The sequence below is a fragment of the Lepidochelys kempii genome, chromosome 4 (assembly GCF_965140265.1).
Source record: "Lepidochelys kempii isolate rLepKem1 chromosome 4, rLepKem1.hap2, whole genome shotgun sequence".
Lineage (NCBI taxonomy): Eukaryota > Metazoa > Chordata > Testudines > Cheloniidae > Lepidochelys > Lepidochelys kempii.
The window spans coordinates 49,592,857-49,614,774 of NC_133259.1; the positions used below are offsets into that span (position 1 = coordinate 49,592,857).

The 21,918-nt window shown below is 38.0% G+C and overlaps 1 long non-coding RNA gene across 1 annotated transcript; it reads left to right on the plus strand.

Annotated features, from left to right (window-relative positions):
* The first annotated feature begins 7,655 nt into the window (after positions 1-7,655).
* LOC140909961 (uncharacterized) lies at positions 7,656-15,191 on the plus strand. The gene is made up of 3 exons (XR_012158390.1): positions 7,656-7,853; positions 11,297-11,378; positions 15,104-15,191. It is a non-coding gene; the product is annotated as an uncharacterized lncRNA (long non-coding RNA).
* Positions 15,192-21,918: the final 6,727 nt, after the last annotated feature.

A 21,918-nucleotide genomic window follows, 5' to 3' on the forward strand; every position in this document is an offset into this window, starting at 1 on the left:
CAGCTGTCTACAATGTCTCCTGTATCAGCTGCATGACAGCTACAACTCCCTGGGCTACTTCCCCATGGCCTCCCCCCAGCACCTTCTTTAGCCTCACCACATGATCTTCCTCCTGAAGCCTGATCACGCTTGTACTCCTCAGTCCTCCAGCAGCACACATTCTCACTCCCTGAGCCTTGCACACCCTCCTCTAACAGATGGGAGGTCCTTTTAAAACCAGGTGCCCTGATTAGTCTGCCTGCCATAATATATTCTAGTATGTTGTTAATTGGCTCCAGGTGTCTTAATTAGCTTGCCTGCCTTAATTGGTTCAAGCAAGTTCATGATTGCTCTAGCGCAGCCCCTGCTCTAGTCACTGAGGGGACAGAAAACTGCTTGTCCAGTGGCCAGTATATCTGCCTTCTACTACTCTGCTGTACCCAACTGGCCTGGGTCTATCACAACCAATAAACATCTTTGGCATTGTCATAGTCAAACATACACACACACACACTTTGATCTTTAATTAATGTACGTTTTGCAGAAAACAATAAAGATGCATAAAAACACTTAATGATGTAAACTCAGCAATGATGTGTACCCAGCAAGAAAAAGTAAAGCTTTCTTCTCCAATTTTGTGTTGCTTTATTAATATCAGGAAATATTTTTGTATAGAAATTGTATATTTCCTTTCATCTTCCAGATATCAGTCATAGTATATTCACTCTTCCACAAAGATGCCAAAGTTTCTAGTCAAGGGAAGTGAAGCTGAAGTAGTAAGAACCAATAAATAGGTAAGAATATTCCAAAATTTCTTCTAAAGAAAGAGGGAGGTTGAATTAGCAAGGGAGGAGAAAGTTATTTTCACAAAGACCCTCTCTCTTAGCACTGTGGGGTGGCTCAGATGTTCATATTACCAGATTTTACAAAATTTTCCATCACCTCAAGTTTTCAACGAGCAAGCACACTACTCTTAAGTAAGATGCCTGCCAAAGATTCCATATTCTCAATTTGCATTTGTGAGTCATTAATTTCAACATAAAAATCTTTCATATTTGTATTTCCACACACTCAGTTCTCCATTCTGAGTCAACCATTTTTGACTAGATTTGATCCAAAGATGGTGCAAATGAATTAAATTTGGACTGTAGGCTTTGGGTAGCCACCAAAATAACTTCCAGTGTACCTTTGTAAGTACCTCCTATTGCTGGGCTTTATTTTTAGAGCCAGGATTCCAGTTAGCTAACTGGACATCAGCCAATGCAGCAACAGCAGGCAGTGACCATAAATGAGTGTGAGAGGACAAAGACAACCTGTTCTTTATTCTGTCAGTCCCATTTGGTGTCACAGAACAGCCAACAGATATGGATTTGTCAATCAAATTGCCATACTTACCCTACTACTTTGTTTTAAATCAAGACTGCGGGCAGGTATACGAGGCCACCATAAGGCATGTTAGCCCAAGCTCAGAAAGAATGGGAGATTTTTCAAATGCCTTGTAAAATCTGGGCAGCCAACTCCTGTTTTCTGCCTTCAAAAATCTGTCCCAATAACTATGCTAAGGAGCAAGAGAAAATAACCCAATGATTCACAACCTATGGCTCCTTGACTTCTGGCAGGTGAGTAATTCCATAGACTCCAATGAGACTACTCATATGAGTCAGATTAAACACAAGGAGAAGTATTTGTAAGCTCAGAGCCTACATTAGTTTGTGCAGAGCAATCACCTCTCCAGACCAAAAAAAACACAGATATTTAATTATAAATAAACAATTCAAGGATAACATCATAGAATTACAGAAATGACAAGCAGGGGAGCCAGAAAAGAGGATTAATCCTCCTGTTCCTTGTGACATGCTTTGTGAGGGTTTCCTTGGAAGCCAAATCTCTGACAGGGGCGCAGGATGGACATAAAAGGCACCAATGGCAAAAACAGGGGAAATTGAAAAGCTCACCTGCCCAACACCATTCACATAATGTCACCTCTGGAAGTCCTCAGAAAGTAGAGGGTTAGCAGATACTTTCATTCCTAGCATCAGTGTCAGTGGAAGGCTCGAAAAGCAGGAATTAACTATCACAATACCACTTCCAAGTCTACACAGAGGTAAGGACTGACAGCTGAGGCCCTGACCCCAAACAGCAGCATCTGGATCAGATGGCCACAAACCATGGATATCACTTCTGCCTCTCATCACAACAGCCCTAACTCCAAACAGTAGCCACATCTTTTGTATGGAGGAAAAGTCTGCTGGACTAGTTTATAGCACAAATAAGTGAGTACAGATAAACAGTTTCCCCCTTCACTATGGTGTCTGGTATCTAGCATTAAAAACAAAATGATTGTTACTTCATATGCCGATTGTCAATTTCATACTGCCTTTGGTTGGTCTGTGTCAGACTACCTTGTCATAAGGAAACTGTGATGAACTACTGAAACAAGACCCATAGATAAACTTTAATTGAACACCTGACAGTGACATTTATAAACTCTGCAGAAAACACTTCTTTATTATACCAGTAATGCTTATGACATTAGTATCCATGCATACATTCTCAAAAGCACTATTTATAATTATGGATGCAATATTTTTTGCCCTGGTAGTTGATATTTGCACACAAATCATTTATTTCCAGGACCCTAAATGACGAGTTCTGAAAAACAAGTACAAGCAAAAATGTCCTTGTGGCAATTCCCTACTGGGAACATAAAACTAGTTATGCTAGAAATGTGTCACTCACAGACCCTGGGAGACAGGCCAGTCCTCGCTTACAGACAGCCCCCCAACCTGAAGCAAATACTCACCAGCAACTACACACCACGCAACAGAAACACCAACCCAGGAACCAATCCCTGCAACAAACCCCGTTGCCAACTCTGTCTGCATATCTATTCAAGGGACACCATCATAGGTCCTAACCATATCAGCCACACCATCAGGGGCTCATTCACCTGCACATCTACCAAAGTGATATATGCCATCATGTGCTAGCAATGCCCCTCTGCCATGTACATTGGCCAAACTGGACAGTCTCTACACAAAAGAATAAATGGACACAAATCAGACGTCAAGAATTGTAACATTCAAAAACCAGTAGGAGAGCACTTCAACCTCCCTGGATACTCAATAACAGACTTAAAAGTGGCAATTCTTCAACAAAAAAACCCTTCAAAAACAGACTTCAATGAGAAACTGCAGAACTGGAATTAATTTGCAAACTGGACACCATCAAATTTGGCCTGAATAAAAGACTGGGAGTGGATGGGTCACTACAAAAAGTAAAGGTAGGAGTAACTAACAGATTATTTGAGTATAAGCTTTCATGGGTAAAAATCCCACTGCTGAAGTGCATCTGAAGAAGTGGGGTTTTTACCCACAAAAGCTTATGCTCAAATAAATCTGTTAGTCTTTAAGGTGCCACCAGACTCCTTGTTGTTTCTACAAAAAGTAATTTTCCCTCTGCTGATACTCACACCTTCTTGTCAACTGTTGGAAATGGGCGACGTCCACTTTGATTGCATTGGCCTCGTTAGTACTACAAAAGTAATTTTACCTCTCTTGATATATTCTTGATATAGTTAGCGCTGACCCCCCACTTGGTAAGGCAGCTCCCATCTTTTCATGTGCTATAATATGTATACTGCTTATATATTTTTCACTCCATGCATACGATGAAGTGGGTTTTAGCCAAGAAAGCTTATGCCCAAATAAATTTGTTAGTCTCTAAGGTGCCACTAGGACTCCTCATTTTTTATGAGGAAGCCTATAACCATGAAATTTCTAGCCCACCTTAGTACATTCTAAAGGTCTGGACAAGTTATAGGTAAAGATTCATTTTTTTTAATCTAAAATGAACTTGAATTCCAAACTTTGGGCAAAATCTTCAAGTTGGTGGGATTTTTAGGTGCTCAGCACCTCTGAAAATTTAGCCTGTCGGGACTGCTCATCTGAAATTGAAGCTGGCCCTTGATGATGCACAGAGGGGAAGTTGCAAGGAAAGGGTTGTCTCCTTCTCGCCTGTCATGGTCTGTGTTGGGACAGCCATAATTGCTGGTCCTGGGCACAGGGGAGTGAACAGCACCTGAAATGGTCAGTAGGAGGCAGGGCCCTGGCTTTGCCTTTTCCTCACACAGGCACACAGAGCATTAGCAGCACATTGAAGGGAATAAAGTGTGCTCCCAATAGGTGTATCAGTGATCACACTTATTCTGTAGGCATGGGGATGACTCATCTTCCCCAAAACAGGGCTGAGCCTAAATGGCACAAATAACCTAAATGACATTTTGGGCCTTGAAATAAGAACAGTGGAAATGATAGAAAACTATCAGGAAGGGAAATGCACTCACCAGCATAGTCACAATCCGGACTTCTGGGTTATTTAGTGAGATGCCAATAAATTTGGGCTAACCAATTTGCTTTTCCTTCTGCTTTGACAACATTTTCCTCACTGCCAGAGCAATCTGCACTGAAGGCTCTGAATTTACTCTTGTGTAAGGTATGGATGTAATGTCACATCTGTGCATGTGGCTAGCTGATTTTTGTAAATCTTTGGTGCCTCATCGTACCTGGGACTTACATAGATCACCATATATTTACAGATGCTAGTGTAAATGAGAACAAATATTTTAGCACAATATGATATGGTTTCAAGTAGACCTCTTCTAAATACTATACTAACTAAATATGCCACAGGATAAAATACAAAACTAACTGAGCTGGCAATGTTAATTATTAAAATACTTAAAAAATAAAAATAAAAACCAACCCCAAAAGATGCCAAAATCTGATCTCAGTTACATGAAAGTAAATCTGGAGGTCCCACTCAGATATCAGCGAGGTTGCTTAGGACTTATACCCTGTGAAACAAGACTTTGATCCTCGATAATCAAATTAAGGATAGTGAGATAGAGCTATATCCTTAGCAAATATAAATCGACTAAATTCTGTTAGCTTTAATACAGCCAGGCTGATTAACACGAGCTGAGGATGTGGCTCGATTATTCTTACATGTACAAGTTAAATATTAGACCTGGTCAGAAAATGGAATTTTAGTTTTAGGAGAAATTTCAACATTTTGAAATTTGTTTTCATTCCAATTAAAACATCAAAATTTCCTGCTGAATGAAAATGCAAAAAAAATTCAATTCGGAGCCAATCTTTTTTTTTCCATTTCAATAATGTTGAACCATACTATTGAATATACAGAATATGCAAATATAACAGTATTAAAATTAATTTGTAATATAAGTCAAAAATAAAAACAACAGTCTAAACAAAATATTTCAATGTTATTGAAATTAAATGATAGTCAAAATCAAAAGCCATTGACTTTCACATTAACAATTTAGTTAAAAAATCAACATTCTCCTTTCTAAGTGTTTCAATTTAGACAGAACTGCATTTTCCTATGGAAAATTGTTCCATCACAAAAAAATTTCAACCAGCTCTATTAAATGTACACGACAAATATATCTCTCTTCAATGCCTAATCACTGGAATAATAGTTATAAGACAACAGTAAGTAGGAACAGCTTTTCTTCTTTTAAACTAACCTTTTAGTAAGAGTGCACCAGTATCCTTAGTGATGTGTATCTTTTGAAACATAGTCAAATCTATTTGAGGCTAAATTATTTTTGATCTGTTTATAGAAATGGTCAGAATGAAATATTACTATGAGCAGATTTATTCTATTTATAACATAGTGTACATTGCTCCACCTCAGAGGGGGAAATCCACTGCAAAAATTTAGCAAAGCTGAAGTGCAGATATGACTGATATCTGCCTCCCAGCTGAAGATGAATGGAAAATTGCCAAATGCTACATATACATAATGCTTTGATTTTCAAAGAGAGTTGGTTTTCAGTCATCTTATTTGACATTTTCTCCTTAAGTTTCAAATTATTCCTCAGCACAAATTGCATGTTTGCCTAATGTGCTCTGTTGTAAAGTCTGGTTTGATCACATCTCTTGTAGGCTCTTTCTTGAGGCAGTTGTAGTTATAAATAGGCCACAAGCATTGTTTACAATACAGACTAATCTGTGACTTTGTCAAAAGAGCAAGTGAAAAGACTGAGAAATCCTAAACCATTAATTGCAACTTTGAATTTCATTCCAATTACTCTAAAGGGTCATCCAAACTGCTGTTATTTTTTTTTCTTTTAAGATGGGTGAAAAATAGTAAAGGGCAATTTTAGCATATGTAAAGTACAATACATAAATATAATGGGAAGGGTAACCACCTTTCTGTATATAGTGGTATAAAATCCCTCCTGGCCAGAGGCAAAGTCCAAATGTAAAGGGTTAAGAAGTGCAGGTAACCTGGCTGGCACCTGGCCCAAAATGACCAATGAGGGGACAAGATACTTTCAAATCTGGAGGGGGGGGGGAAAGCTTTTCTCTGTCTGTGTAACACCTTTGCCAGGAACAGATCAAGGATGCAAGCCCTCCAACTCCTGTAAAGTTAATAAGTAATCTAGCTAGAAAATAGTGTTCGATTTTCTTTGTTTTGGTTTGTGAAATTCGCTGTGCTGGAGGAAATGTGTATTCCTATTTTTGTGTCTTTTTGTAACTTAAGGTTTTGCCTAAAGGGATTCTCTATGTTTTGAATCTGACTGCCTGTAAGATTATCTTCCATTCTGCTCTTACAGAGTTGTTCTCTTATCTTTTTTTGTTGTTCTAATAAAGTTCTGTTTTTTTAAAGAATCTGATTAGGTTTTTTGGATCTTAAAAATCCAAGGCTGGTTTGTGCTCATCTTGTTTATTCTCAAGCCTCCCCAGGAAAGGGGGTGTAAGGGCTTGAGGGGATATTTTCCCTGTTCTTTGTCTCAATCACTTGGTGGTGGCAGCATACTGTTCAAAGACAAGGCAAAATTTGTGTCTTGGAAAAGTTTTTAACCTAAGCTGGTAAAAATAAGCTTAGGGGGTTTTTCATGTGGGTCCCCACATCTGTACCCTAGAGGAGGGGAACCCTGACAAGTTATAACAAGGGTCTGTTTTGTCATGCATATGGGACCTAACCATGGTTTTAAATGTAACCCTGTGTCAATGTTCAAGGCAATAGCACAGCTTGGGGTCTCATGCTTAAGTCTCAAGCTTTGACTCTCCAGTGGATGTAAAAAAAATTTTCAATTACTGCTCTTAAAATTTGCAGGACCAGAGCAAAATAATTGCAATTTTAGCCACAACTGATACTTCTGGGTAATGCCCCAGGACATCACCCCGCAAACACTTCCCCATTTGAATTATGTTTCATTGTGTGAATAGACCCATTCAAATCAATATTAAAGATGACTCACAGAGGTAAAGGTTTGCAGGTAAGTCCCTGAAACTTAAAGCAAGAAAGCTGAAGTCCTGATATTGATTCTTAGATTTGAAATAAAACAGTTGAGAAATTAAACCTGAAATGTAAGCATAAATATAGTCATAAGTTTCATTTCAAGTAAAGTCCTCAGTCAGGTTGGGAAATTTCAACTGCAAAGATTTGCCTGAGGGAAAACTGTTTGCTAAAATTGTAGTACTTCAACTAAAGAGGAAGGATGTGTGAATAACTGTCAAATGTACAGTTCTGACAGATTTCAGACCTATCATTCTCTCTTTCCCACCAAAGAAAGAAAGAAAGAAAGAAAGAAAGAAAGAAAGAAAGAAAGAAAGAAAGAAAGAAAGAAAGAAAGACACCTGTCCAGCTCTGATAAGGAAAAAATCTGGATCTCTCACATCTCTCAGACGTGGAATTTCAGAGGCAAAGACTTTGAAATATAACAGATTCTGTTCACAATAGAGGGAGGGAAGAGAATCAGTGCTTCACAAGTTTTGTGAATTGTATAACCAGTTGCATTGCATCAGCTTGTTTTATGTCACCCAAACTCATTATTACAGGTGAGTGAACCATAAAAAGTTCTCAGTCTATGAGCAATATCCTGAAGAACTGCACTGAACCCAAATGACTAATATGATCTCACTTTAAGTGATTTTTAAAATTACATCCATAGCATTACTCATGCATGGCACTGCTGCACGTTTCCAGCCTTAATCCCCTCATGTTTGGTGATAAGCTATTGGGCTATATACATAATAACCTAGTACTGGGCGTGCCCATGTTACATGAGGGCAGATAAGAAATAAAGTTTCCTGTTTGTTACTTTGACAATTAATGATATTTTAAATAAAAGGTGAGATCCTGCAATGGTTTGTGCATGGAACTCCGATTGACTTCAGTAGGAGTACTGGTTATGGATTGCTTACAGGAGTTTATAGCCTAAATTGTGTGTTTCATTTGCTAGACAATGGATTAAAGAGAAAGGAGGAAAAAATTGCCTTGAAATTTTGTGATAGCTGAGAGTCCTTCAGCTTTGATGTTACAAGGCCATTAAAATTTAACAGAGTTAAAATATTAAAGTTCCCGGTAAAGTTACAGTACATGTTCATCAAAATCTAAATCACAACTAGTCAACAATGAATGTCTATTAAAATTCTAAACAATTACATTAGAGAAACAAATTGAAAGGACCATTAGAAATGGATAAATATAATAAGAGCTGCTAAAATTATTTCACTAAACTTGATGAACTGTTTATAATTAATCATAGAATCATAGGACTGGAAAGGACCTCGAGAGGTCATCTAGTCCAGTCCCCTGCACTCATGGCTGGACTAAATATTATCGAGATCATCCATGACAGGTGTTTGTCTAACCTGCTCTTAAAAATCTCCAATGATGGAGATTCCACAACCTCCCTGGGCAATTTATTCCAGTGCTTAACCACCCTGTCAGTTAGGACATTTTTCCAAATGTCCAACCTAAACTGCCCTTGCTACAATTTAAGCCCCTTGCTTCTTGTCCTGTCCTCAGAGGTTAAGGAGAATAATTTCCTCCTCCTCCTTGTAACAACCTTTTATGTACTTGAAAACTATTATGTCTAGCCACAGCCTTCTCTTCTGCAGACTAAACAAATGCAATTTTTTCATTCTTCCCCCATAGGTCATGTTTTCTGGACCTTTAATCATTGTTGTGGTTTTTCTCTGGACTTTCTCCACTTTGTCCACATCTTTCCTGAAATGTGGCACCCAGAACTGGACACAATACTCCAGTTGAACCTAATGAATGTGGAGGATAGCGGAAGAATTACTTCTTGTGTCTTGCTTACAACACTCCTGCTAATACATCCCAGAAGGATGTTCACTTTTGTTGCAACAACGTTACACTGTTGACTCATATTTAGCTTGTGATCCACTCTGACTCCCAGATCCCTTTCTGCAGTACTCCTTCCTAGACAGTCATTTCCCATTTTGTATGTGTGCAACTGATTGTTCCTTCCTGAGTGGAGTACTTTGCATTTGTCCCTATTGCATTTGTCATCCTATTTACTTTTGACCATTTCTCCAGTTTCTCCAGATCATTTTGAATTTTAATCCTACCCTCCAAAGCACTTGCAACCCCTCCCAGCCTGGTATCATCCACATACTTTATAAGAAGAAAAGGAGTACTTGTGGCACCTTAGAGACTAACAAATTTATTTGAGCATAAACTTTCGTGAGCTACAGCTCACTTCATCGGATGCATGCAGTGGAAAATACAGTAGAGAGATTTTATATACACAGAGAACATGAAACAATCAGTGTTACCATACACTGTAAGAAGAGTGATCAGGTAAGGTGAGCTATTACCAGCGGGGGGGGGGCACCTTTGTAGTGATAATCAAGGTGGGCCATTTCCAGCAGTTGGCAAGAATGGGTGAGGAACAGTGGGGGGGGGAAATAAACATGTGGAAATAGTTTTACTTTGTGTAATGACACATCCACTCCCAGTCTTTATTCAAGCCTAAGTTAACTGTATCCAGTTTGCAAATTAATTCCAATTGAGCAGTCTCTCCTTGGAGTCTGTTTTTGAAGTTTTTTTGTTGAAGAATTGCCACTTTTAGGTCTGTAATCGAGTGACCAAAGAGATCGAAGTATTCTCCGACTGGTTTTTGAATGGTATAATTCTTGATGTCTGATTTGTGTCCATTTATTCTGTCCATTTTGACCAATGTAGATGGCAGTGGGACATTACTGGCACATGATGGCACATATCACATTGGTAGATGCCCAGGTGAACGAGCCTCTGACAGTGTGGCTGATGTGATTAGGCCCTATGATGGTGTCCCCTGAATAGATATGTGGACACAGTTGGCAACGAGCTTTGTTGCAAGATAGGTTCCTGGGTTGGTGTTTTTGTTATGTGGTGTGTGGTTGCTGGTGAGTATTTGCTTCAGGTTGGGGGGCTGTCTGTAAGCAAGGACTGGCCTGTCTCCCAATATCTGTAAGAGTGATGGGTCCGTCCTTCAGGATAGGTTGTAGATCCTTGATGATGCGTTGGAGAGGTTTTAGTTGGGGGCTGAAGGTGATGGCTAGTGGTGTTCTGTTATTTTCTTTGTTGGATGATAATCAAGGTGGGCCATTTCCAGCAGTTGACAAGAACGTGTGAGGAACAGTATATAAAATCTCCCCACTATATTTCCCACTGCATGCATCCGATGAAGTGAGCAGTAGCTCACGAAAGCTTATGCTCAAATAAATTTGTTAGTCTCTAAGGTGCCACAAGTACTCCTTTTCTTTTTGCGGATACAGACTAACACGGCTGCTACTCTGAAACTTTATAAGTGCACTCTCGATACTATTATCTAAATCATTTATGAAAAACAGGACCCAGAACTGATCCATGCAGAAACCCACTCAATATGCCCTTCCAGCTTGAATCAACCACTGATAACTACTCTTTGGGAATGGTTTCCAACCAGTTATACACCCACCTTATAGTAACTCCATCTAGGTTGTATCTCCCTAGTTTGTTAATGTATAGTCTCCTTCTTTTATACATTTCATTGTTGGGATGTATAAATTTCAGGGGACTAAGGCTTCCAAATATAACAAGATGGAGCTTTTCTTAGCATCTGGTGGCCAGTGAATAATAAAAGTAAACAAGAAGTCACTGAATATTTTTTGTAATTTGTGTATTGTACAGTAACTACAAATATATACATTTATGTAGTACATGTATTCACCCATTCCTGTGTCTCGTTATTATTAGTGCCCTTGCCTCTGTTTTACAAACCAATACAACATTTTTAACTGAAATCAATAACCAGGCTTTGTTTTTAAGCCTTAGCCCTGATGCTCTTAAAATTAGAAACCATCAGTATGGTTAAGTCCTCCTCTTCTAATGAGCACGCACCACACATCTGTTTTGGTGCAAAGCAGAGAGTGTGTAGTCTGCCCTGTTCTGTGTGTGTTTTCCTGTGTTCTTTAATTTAACATATAAAATATGTATCATTTCAATTCAGGTCCCTTGCTGTCATGAACAGGTGGCTTACCCAGATGTACAAAGCAATGAATCTGATTGAGGTCCCAACAGGAGTAGCAGAAGTAAGTGCAATGGATAAGGCAAAGGATTCTAAGCACCTCCTATCTGTTGTTCCCACATCCACTCTCCATATGTTATCAGTAGAGCATTTTCAGACTTCAGAAGCAAAGCTAGGAAAAAAATAGATCTCATTTTTCTTGCCAAATATTCAGATATGCACCAATAAAAACACCCATCACCGCGGGAAGGGTGGGGAGCAGGGAATTAGCCATAGCTCTAAAGGCAGTCACTTTTTGTTCAAAATTTTTTACCAAGTCTATAGGAACCACTACTGTCCAATGATTATATGAGGGAACCCAAATGACTATAATCCCGTCCATGGCATTTATGCACTCTGTGATCTAGAATAAAAATAATATGCACATTATTTTATATGTACAAATAACCAGCAATATGCTGGAAAATAAAGGTTTATCCTCACACAAATCATGCACACTCTGCTCTTGAAAAGTTGGCTTTTAACTCCTCTGTGCATCAATTCCCAATCAGTAAAACAGAGATAGTAATACCTCTCAGACCTGGGTGCTGTGATAATTAATGAGTTCATTTTTTAAAAGTGCTTTGAAATCCTTGGGTGGAAAGCACTATTGAAGCGTGCAGTATTAAAAAATAACCATCCTCTTTTTTCCTGTGAGCAGTAATGGATCAGAGATTGATGTTTCCATTCACTTTGAATTACATGTGTTAACTTTTTAATAAATGGAAATATTAATATTTGTTTTCTCTTTAAGAGCTCGGCTGATCATTTATCCAATAGTAATTTCCTTGCTCTGTGCCAAATCCTGAAGCATTTACTTAGTTTTTATTCAATCTTTACTTAGGAAAAATTATTTACTTCTCTTGGAGTTTGCCTGAGTGAGGAAGGAATAAAAACTGAATGAAACCATCAATGTTTGCAAAGTTTATTTGGATTTTCCTTGGCTTAATTGATACCAAGTTCTGAATGCAACAACCTATCTGCCTAATCATACCCAATCAATTCTGTAAAATTGATAATTCTGAAAAATTCTGTGGGGAAATACTAGAGAAACCCAGGGTATAATAGGATAGAGAATGAAGCAAATGCATCTGAATTCTTCTGACTTGTAAGTTTAAATCCTTTCCTCAGAGCAGGAGGCAGTCCTGCTGAGTGTCAGCAGCATAAAAAGAGACTACACAAAATACCTTTGCAAAAACTCAAATTTCCTTTATTGATATACTGTAGAGAGCCATTTAGGTAATAGGATCCATAAAATGAACCTCACAAAACATTTCTGAGTTATGTAATGAAACTACTTCACAGCAACGGACATAAGTTTCTTTCTCCTTCTCTACCTTGTCCCATCAGTTGGGATCAGTGGCTCTTGTTCTTCATCTCCAAGTGTCCATGACAAGTGTATCTACTAATCTGATACCAACCTTCTTCATGTACTCTTCAACATCTTGAACCACTTTTTTCTAGATCTTCCTCATGGTTTGTCCTGTGACTATAGGTTCTTGTATTCAATTGCCAACATATCATCATCATCTCACATGACCCAGTCATCTCAGTTGATACTCTGTACTTTTCCATGAAAGGGGCTACCTGCATTATGGCTCATACCATTTCATTGTGTAACAGATCAGCTCTCATCTTACTCAGCATCCGCCTGAGTATTCTCATTTTGGCAGTGTGTAGCATTTATTCATTTTTCTTCCTTGTTGGCCAACATTATGATGCTTATGTCATTGCTGGCCTAATTGCTCTTAGTTTACTTGGCATATTCCTATCACAGAAAATTCCTGTCATCTCCCTCCATTTGCACCAAGTGCTCTTCATGCAGCTTCTGCTACTCACATCCACATTCCCATCCTGGCTCAACACAAAAATGGAGGTATTTAAATTGTTACATAGACTAACTCTATACCATCCAGTTTTGCTGGCTTCTCATCCCTCTTAATGAAGTATCGCATGTCTTCCATATTTTGTTGGCTGATTTGTAATCCAGTTTCCTCAAATGCAACCCTCTGTAATTCTAGGTCCCTTTCCAATTTGTATTTATCTACACATCCCAATATAACATCATCAGTGTTATCATCAGAAAAGACTTCCCTATAGAGCCTCTCCCCTAATCTGATGCATCAACATGTCCATTACAATCAAAAGTAGGAATGGGTGTCCATTTGTTCCTTGGTGTAGACCTAGTAAGTATAAGTTTCCTATCCTTTGAAAAACTTTAGGTTCAACCTTCCCACTCCACCCACCTCCAGTCGACATACCCACATTTTCTGACTGTTCTCTGGAAAAGGGTATCTTAGGCAACCAATACCCTCCTCGGCCCCCTCCAAAATAAAAAATAAAAAGCACAACTCTAACGGAAAAGTTCATCACAATGATTACCCCAAGAAAAACTAAGGATAAATGTTCAGCAAGTAAAGTTGCAGTGCAATCAATTTTGATTTAGGTCTGACTCTTCAGTCACTAACATACCTATCACTATCTTTCTCAGTTTTCTGAGCAGTTGACTCTATACTGGCCATAAATATTCAAGGTGAAATTCTGGCCCCACTCAAGTCAGTGGCAAAATTCCCATGCTAAAAACTGCAGAAGTTTCAGTGTTGTGATTTTTCACTGAATGATCAGCTCATGTTGTAATCTTGACTGGTAAAACTGTCTGAGCCAATGCCTGGAAACTGTTGCCCAAGTGAGCCATGGAAGAAAAGGTGTCACATACTCTAATGCATTTTTCAGTGGGATTATCATTGGATCTTGAAACTGAAACAGCACCAGGTAAAAATATTTTCACTTTATTTTTTATCCTCATAGGGTCTGAAAACCAGTGGTTTCTGCATATAAAATGCCCATGTTTTCCTATACCTGCTGCTGTTTCTGTTTACTGTTTGATTGCCCCCAATGCATTCTTGCAAACACTGTCTCCATGCTCCAGAGAATTTTCCTGCTGTGCCACAGAGAAATTCCCCTTGCTTCTGTTCTTCCCACTCCTCTTTCTCTTCTCTCACTAATGACAGAACAGTGAGCATTCACGCTCTGCCCTGTGTGAAGTAGTATCATTGTGAGTTTACAAGGCAATCTGTCACCTTTGTTATGAGTAATTCTATCCTCCCACTGCTGGTCTCCAATCCAACAAGCCACAGAGACCACCATTACTCACTTTCTCGATCACTAACCCTGGAGTGGGCCTTATCGTTTTTTAGGAAACCTCTGAGCCCTTGAAATTTCAAAGTTTGACAGCATGAACTCCCAATGTCAAATGGTTATCAGTGCACAATTCCGTCCATGTCTCCATGGATTTTTATAACCTCTATTTCCTTGCCTTCTTCATGTGAAATCATTTTCTGCCAGAGGCTAGTATGCAAAGTCATCTTTCCACCAAGATACAAAATCTAGTAGTCATCCAAGATATATTAAACGTTTTTATGTCTATAAAAATGGCCTGACAGATTGGAAAGACATGTATTTGGGCTATTTAATTTAGACATAAAAATGTCCAATAAGTAAGAAAAAACACAAACCCAACACTCCAGCTCCTTAACAGATAATATTTCTTTGGCTTCCTGACAGCTCGAGTCTTGTATGATGACAATCACCCATTGGTGTCCTTAGGACCCTGAACTATCCAAGCTAAAAGAGCAAAGAAAAGTAATTTGACATAGATCAGGGAAACTAGTATTTGAATATTAGAGCTGAGTCCAATAATTCACAACAAACATACATTTTTCCATTTTAACTCAGACTTACTTATTACAGAGAAAAACTCCCATGGACCTCAGCAACTTCAATCAGATTGTCCAGAAAAGGATGGAGTAAAAACTGAATAAGGACCTCAGGATCTGGACACTAGTGAAGTTATATTAAAAGTAACGTGAGAGTGTTAGTTGGATTATCTCCCTCCTATAACAGCATTTGAAGTACTGCAGAAGTTACTGTAAATGTACATGCCATGTTAAACTCCTGAATTAAAAATACTACTTTGAAATAAATCTGAGTGTTTTGGGCACCATCCTCTAGTATTTCTCAGGCAAAATTCCAATTAATTGCTGGAGAAGGCCCTCAATATAATAGTCTCAGCCTCTAGTAGCCTAAAAAGAAGATACACTATAAACACTACTGTTCCTAATTCTCCTTTACCTAATGAAGATTCTCCTTTGCCAAAAGCAATAGACTCCTGTTTTGTTTGTTTTAAATAGGAGGTCATGAATTCCATTCCCAGTGCCCATATCTATAGACAGATTTTGTTGTCCCTCTAGTGTGCGCAACCTCGAATTATACTAGGTAGGTAGAAAAGGAGTACTTGTGGCACCTTGGAGACCAACAAATTTATTTGAGCATAAGCTTTCGTGAGCTACAGTTCACTTCATCGGATGCATTCAGGTAGGCAGGTAGAAAGCATCTGGGGCATAAATACAGTGCTTTCTGACATATATCAAGGTTGTTAGATTTTGGCCATATTGGTTACTTTCCAGCTTGTCACGTTGAACAAAATGTCTGGCAGCATAGCAAGATGTGATCAATGTCATGATAACACTACACACATCATTATTTAAAGCAAAGCAGTTAAACTTACTCTTGAGAGATCCAAATCATTTTTAAAAAAAATTAGGGCTCGTGGACTAGCACAAGTTACCTAGGGTCACATACTACCCTTGATCCAGCACAGACGTCCCACTGTCATCAACAGGAACGTTGCATGACGATCAAGGCTAGAAAATGACTTTTGTTTAGTAAAGCTTTTGGGACTAGATCCTGTTCTTATAGAAGTTAACAGAAAAAGTCCTTGAATGGAAGCATGACTGGGCTTCATTAAAAGCTAATGTTTGACTCCCGCTGCACATTGAGCTTCAATTCTCCCTATTCCAAGCCTTATTCACATGAGCTCCCATTGTGAGGCTGTGGTTAAAAGGACTAATCCAATCTTTGGATATATATGTATATAGGGGATTATTGATATGACTCAGAAGCTGCTACTGGAGTCCTGTGACCAGTTCTGATATCCACACTTTTAAATGGATGTTGAAAAATTAAAGGAGATTCAGAAAAAAAAAAGGTTCAAGAATTATTGAAGGTCTGGAAAACATAATTTACAGTGAGAAAGACTAAAGCAGCTTAATTTATTTAGTTTATTGAAGAGATGAATAGGGACTTGATCATGCTCTAAGTACCTAAGTAGGGAGAAGATACCTGATACAGAAGGGCTATTTAGTCTAACAGATACAGGCTTTTCAAGATCCAACGGCTGGAACTTGAAACTAGAAAAATTCAGACTGGAAATAATAATGCTAATGGCGGTGCACTTTTTCTAGAATAGTTGGGGGAGATTTCCGCCTTCCCTATTGCATTCCCCTATATCTGCTGCTGAGTCCAAAAAGTGTAGATCTAAAAACTTTAACTTTATGAAGTTTTCCACATGGAAGTCTCCTCCCCTACCTCATGGGCTTGCTATAGTTTGCAGGAGGAAAGCCACACTGTGACTGGCTTCTGAAAAGGTCTCTTCTCCTGCAGATCTCATATAAAAACTTGATTTACACTTCTGGCCCTCAGTATAAAAATAAGGAAAACCCTATACCAAAACTAAAGGGTGAGTTAGGGTCAGCGTACAACAGTGGGGTAGTGGTATTTCACAGGATCTGCCATTGTTGGGATCCTCTGATCCTTCATTGCCATGGAGGTGTGCACTAGGGATTCCAAGGGCTGTGTTATGTAGGAGGTTAGATTAGATCAGGGGTCGGCAACCTTTCAGAAGTGGTGTGCCGAGTCTTCATTTATTCACTCTAATTTAAAGTTTTGCCTGCCAGTAATACATTTTAACATTTTTAGAAGGTCTCTGTGTACAATTCTTTAATATATAACTAAACTATTGTTGTATATAAAGTAAATAAGGTTTTAAAAATGTTTAAGAAGCTTCATTTAAAATTAAATTAAAATGCAGAGCCCCCCAGACTGGTGGCCAGGACCCGGGCAGCGTGAGTGCCACTGAAAATCAGCTTGCGTGCGGCCTTTGGCACATGTGCCATAGGTTGCCTACCCCTGGACTAGATGATCATAGTACTCCCTTTTGGCCTTAAAAATCCATTAATCTTGTCAGCACCCTGCTGACAAGTAGATTTGTTCTGAAATTCAAGGTATTCTAGTAATTATTCAGAGATCTCTGCATTTTTATTTTTACATTTCCAAACCAAATTAACAAAGTGCTCTCTCATATATATATATATATATATTCCTAGATTTCTAATAACACTTGCCTCATATATATATATATATATATATATATATATATATATATATGAGGCAAGTATTATAATAAATCTAGGAATGCATTTTTATTTCAGTTGGCTTGATTTTTGCCAGACTGTGAAATACAGTAGTGAGGTATTACCATTCTTGGCTCTTTTTCAAGACTAGCCACGGAAAGCATGGCATATAGAGCTATTTGCTTTCTGAAATGGGCTGTCACAGACATCGTGTTTTCAAAGCAAAATGATTTTTGACATTTAATTTGAAACCCAAGATACCTGGAAGTGTAACTATCCAAGAGTAATCGTGATAAAGCACCAGAGCATTCCATTTGGTGGAATGGATTTTTCTAGTTGTTTTAAATAAATGAAAACATACCATATGACAGGTGTCTCAGACTTAGTTATAGTACATTTTCTTCAGTAAAATATTCAGTCTCTTCTAGGATTGATTTTGTTACTGATCCTACTCCGTTTGGGTTTTGTTTCATTTGTTTCTTTGTTTGAAGAGCTGATTAAAATATGTACAGATTTAGCAAAGCACCTAGTTTGCTTGAACACTTTATAAGCTGCTATTGGGGTTGGTAAGATTGAATTGTTCAGAGAGATGTTTCTTTTGGATGCACCACTGGGATTAGTTTAAAAAAATGTACATATGGGGTGGCATTTAGTAAGCATAAAAGTAAATTTAAGATGTCATAATGCAGTTATATACTTCGGCCCTGACCCAAATCTCACATTGCCTTCAAAGGGTAGTAGGTCAGGGACTCTTTAAGCAACCTCCACAATTGTCAGCCTCCATAGTTTATTAATAACCTGCAATATCCCTTTCTATTTCATCCATTAGCTTTAAGAAATAATTAAATTGGTTTCAGAGGAAAATTACAAGTATCCTAATTCCTAACACAAAGTTGATTTAACAGACTGTCAATCCCCTTTGCTTCTGCTATAAATCATTTCAGAATCTAAAGTAGTCACTTATCACTGAATATAGATAAGAGGACACCTGAACAAATATAACTTGTGCATTTCCTGTTCTTTGACTACTTGACTGCACAATCAACTTTGAATTAATGTAGATGTTTACATTTAATTTCAAAGGGCTAGAACATGACTTGGGCTATGTGCCTGCACAAGCGAGTAAAATCTACCCTTATGCCACTGCATGTGTTCGATGTTCAAGCATAAAAAGGAGAGATCCAAGGTATTGCAACATTTACGTTATTCCTTCCTCCACATATGCTATCCTCCTTCATCAGGCACTTCCTGAAAGCACAGGTCTGCGTTCCTATACACCATCATATTATATGGCTTCCTGGTGACCTGACTAACTCCACCTCTGTAGAAGTTGGGTGGGGATTGGGTGGATGCTTGGCTCCACATCTAAACTTGTTAGTCAATTCAGCTAAACCATTGTAGGGGGTCTCGAAAATCATTCCTGGTATATATCAGCATGCACAGAAAGTTTTCTCCTTCTAGGTACAGCAGATAATGTTAAAGTGGTGTCTTCTGACTTAACCTACAATTCCTCTGAGGATATGTCAACGCTAAAGTTTGTGGTGCTGTTTTAACTGCAGTTAATTGAATGTCAGTTAACTAACACCTTTTAAAATGTTAATTTAACTGTTTCACAACTGTTTGTAGCTTATGCTAAATTGAACCTTAGGGTTAATCCCCAATGTCTGGCAATCAAGTTGAGCTAAAACAGGACCATGAACTCTAATCTAAACCTACCCTTTACTGGGCTAGATTTTGCCATCCTTACTGATGTTCAGTAGCACCACAGCTACATATTATTCCAGGTGAGTAAAGGTGGCAGAATGTGGCCCAATGTGGCAGGGGTGGAGGTGGGAGTGTTACACATTCAGAGATGTGGCATTATATATTCACATTGGTGTCGCTACAATTTAAGAATTAATTTTATATAAATGTTGAAACTTCCTTCATGACACTTTAGGGAACAAATTAGCCTCTCACAAAAATATATAAATAAATAAACAAACAAATAAATAAATGCAAAATATATGTCATTATTTGAGCTATGGTAGCACTGAGACCAATTGTGTGTGCAGGAGGAAAAAAGTTTCATTGTCTAACAGAGACCTAATTAAGAAATTGAGCACATGAAATCAAGTGAAGCATGTAAATAAATTATATAGTACTTAAACACAGGGTCCACTATTATCAATGAAGGAAATTCCCCCACATCAATATTTAACTGCTTTATTTTCCTGAGCCCATGTAACGGAAGACACAAGTTTTATGCTTTAGGTGCCTAAGCAATCAGTTACATGAAGATATCTGTTGCTATATCTCAGATAAAGACTACTTGCTTCTCAAAGAGCAGTATTCAGAACCCATCCCTCTCAACTCCTTATACTTCAGTAAAGAATTTCAAAACCCTTATTAATTACAACAGTTCACAATGAAAGGATTCAGGGGGTGAACCATCATAATTGTGACAACCTCAATAGGTTTTGAAATGGAACATCTCATGGCAACTGTGTCTCTATGGTCTATGAATTGAATAGTTTTCTGTTCCTCTGCCAGTTAAAATAGCAATTTAAAATAAAATCTATTCAAAATGCTATTAGTTTGACATATGGAATTTGAATAGAAGTCAGCAATAAATACTCCATTGTTTTCCAGTGGAAAACTGGAGTTCATGAAATAGCAGAAATTGCAAGGAATAAGTAAGGCTACTTCACATAGCAATAAGCTTTGTCATCTTTGAAACAAATATGGAGATCTGAAGACTTGATATCACCGTAGCACACAATATTCACTGACAGTAATTTTAAAATATAGGGGCTGGGTGTGGTGTAGTAAGTTAGGCCTCAATACAGCAAAATATTTAAGCATATGCATAACTAAGCATGTTAGTATCCCCCCGAAGCCCATGGTACCACTCATGTGGGTCTTGGGTCTATTTAACTGTTTAGTTAACTTCATTTGAAACCACAGAAGTATGCATATATTCCTAAATGTTCACACATTCATGTTCTGGGATGGTAATATGCAAATCTCTTATTTCAGGATCTACTTTCTTTTTGTATGCCCTAGCAAATAATTTCGGTATGTCCACCAACCTATAATAGTAACATGTTACTAAGTAACAAAATATGGTGGTCTTTAGCAAATCAAGAGCTGGGAAAGTAGTATCAGTGTATTCCTGAAAATTAGCTCAATTGGATGAGTTTTTGTCCTGGGATCAGGTGGTCTGGCTCCAGCCCAAATAAGGAAAAATTCCTCATATACTGAAAATGCCCCTTTAAGAACTTTCATGTGTATTATTCTGACACTAATAAAATAGCCAAGAAGATAGTCTTGGGGGTTCTATTTATTCCAGCCTCCTACAGCTTCTTCAAATTAGTTGGAATATTATTTAGCACCAGTCAAATAGTTTTAATACTAGCTGATCATGAATTTTTGTTCCTCCTATAACTTGTTCCTCTATGTCAGCCTGGGACTTCCTGGAGCTGTGGAAGAACTTCTATGTGACAGTTTTCATAGTTTTGCAATTAGAGAGCTGAGTTGTTCCTTTTAGGTAAACCGTAATCCATTTCAAATCCAGTTCTGTGTGTCTTTTCTCAATCAATAGTTATTATTTTAATTTTCCAAATGGTTTTGTTTGTTTGAAGGCACAGACAGAATATAACATAACTAACCACGCAACTGAAGCATGAACAGAATGAAGCAAGTATGTATGGGCTTTATGCTAAACTCTTTAGAGACCAAGATTACTTGGATTAACAGGAGCAGCCATTCAAATTAACACACTTTTCCTCACCCAGAGGCAACTAATAATCTGACTGGAAATCCTAGTACATAAAAACCCTCTACAATCAAAGTGTATATTTCTGCTGAACAAAATCCTTTTTCCCATGTGGAAAGCAACAATTTTATCAGTTTAGAGCAAGATGTAAAGCGTGAATAACAAATTAAAACAGTAAATGTGGTCAAATTTTATTATTTTTTGTCTATCCAATAAGAATTCAGCCTGAAAAATTAAAGGTTCTGAATAAGAAGAATGAAAAAATGCAGTTTAGGAAAATAAATGTCTGTTAGATACAAGAGAAGTAAGGCTGTGTCAGAAATGTTGTAAAAAAAAAAAAACTTGAAATAAACCACTTCTAACAACAACATGCCTACCTGTAATAATGCTACACTCTCAATTTAAAACCCAGGCTTCAAAATAAAGGAGTGTGTAGCTGTTCATTAATGAATAGAAAATTAATTTCAAGGTCCCAAGTCTCATTTACACTGGGGCCTAGGCAACGTAAAGGGACATAAATTACAATTATATCCTTTCAAGTTCCCTTTAGTAGACCT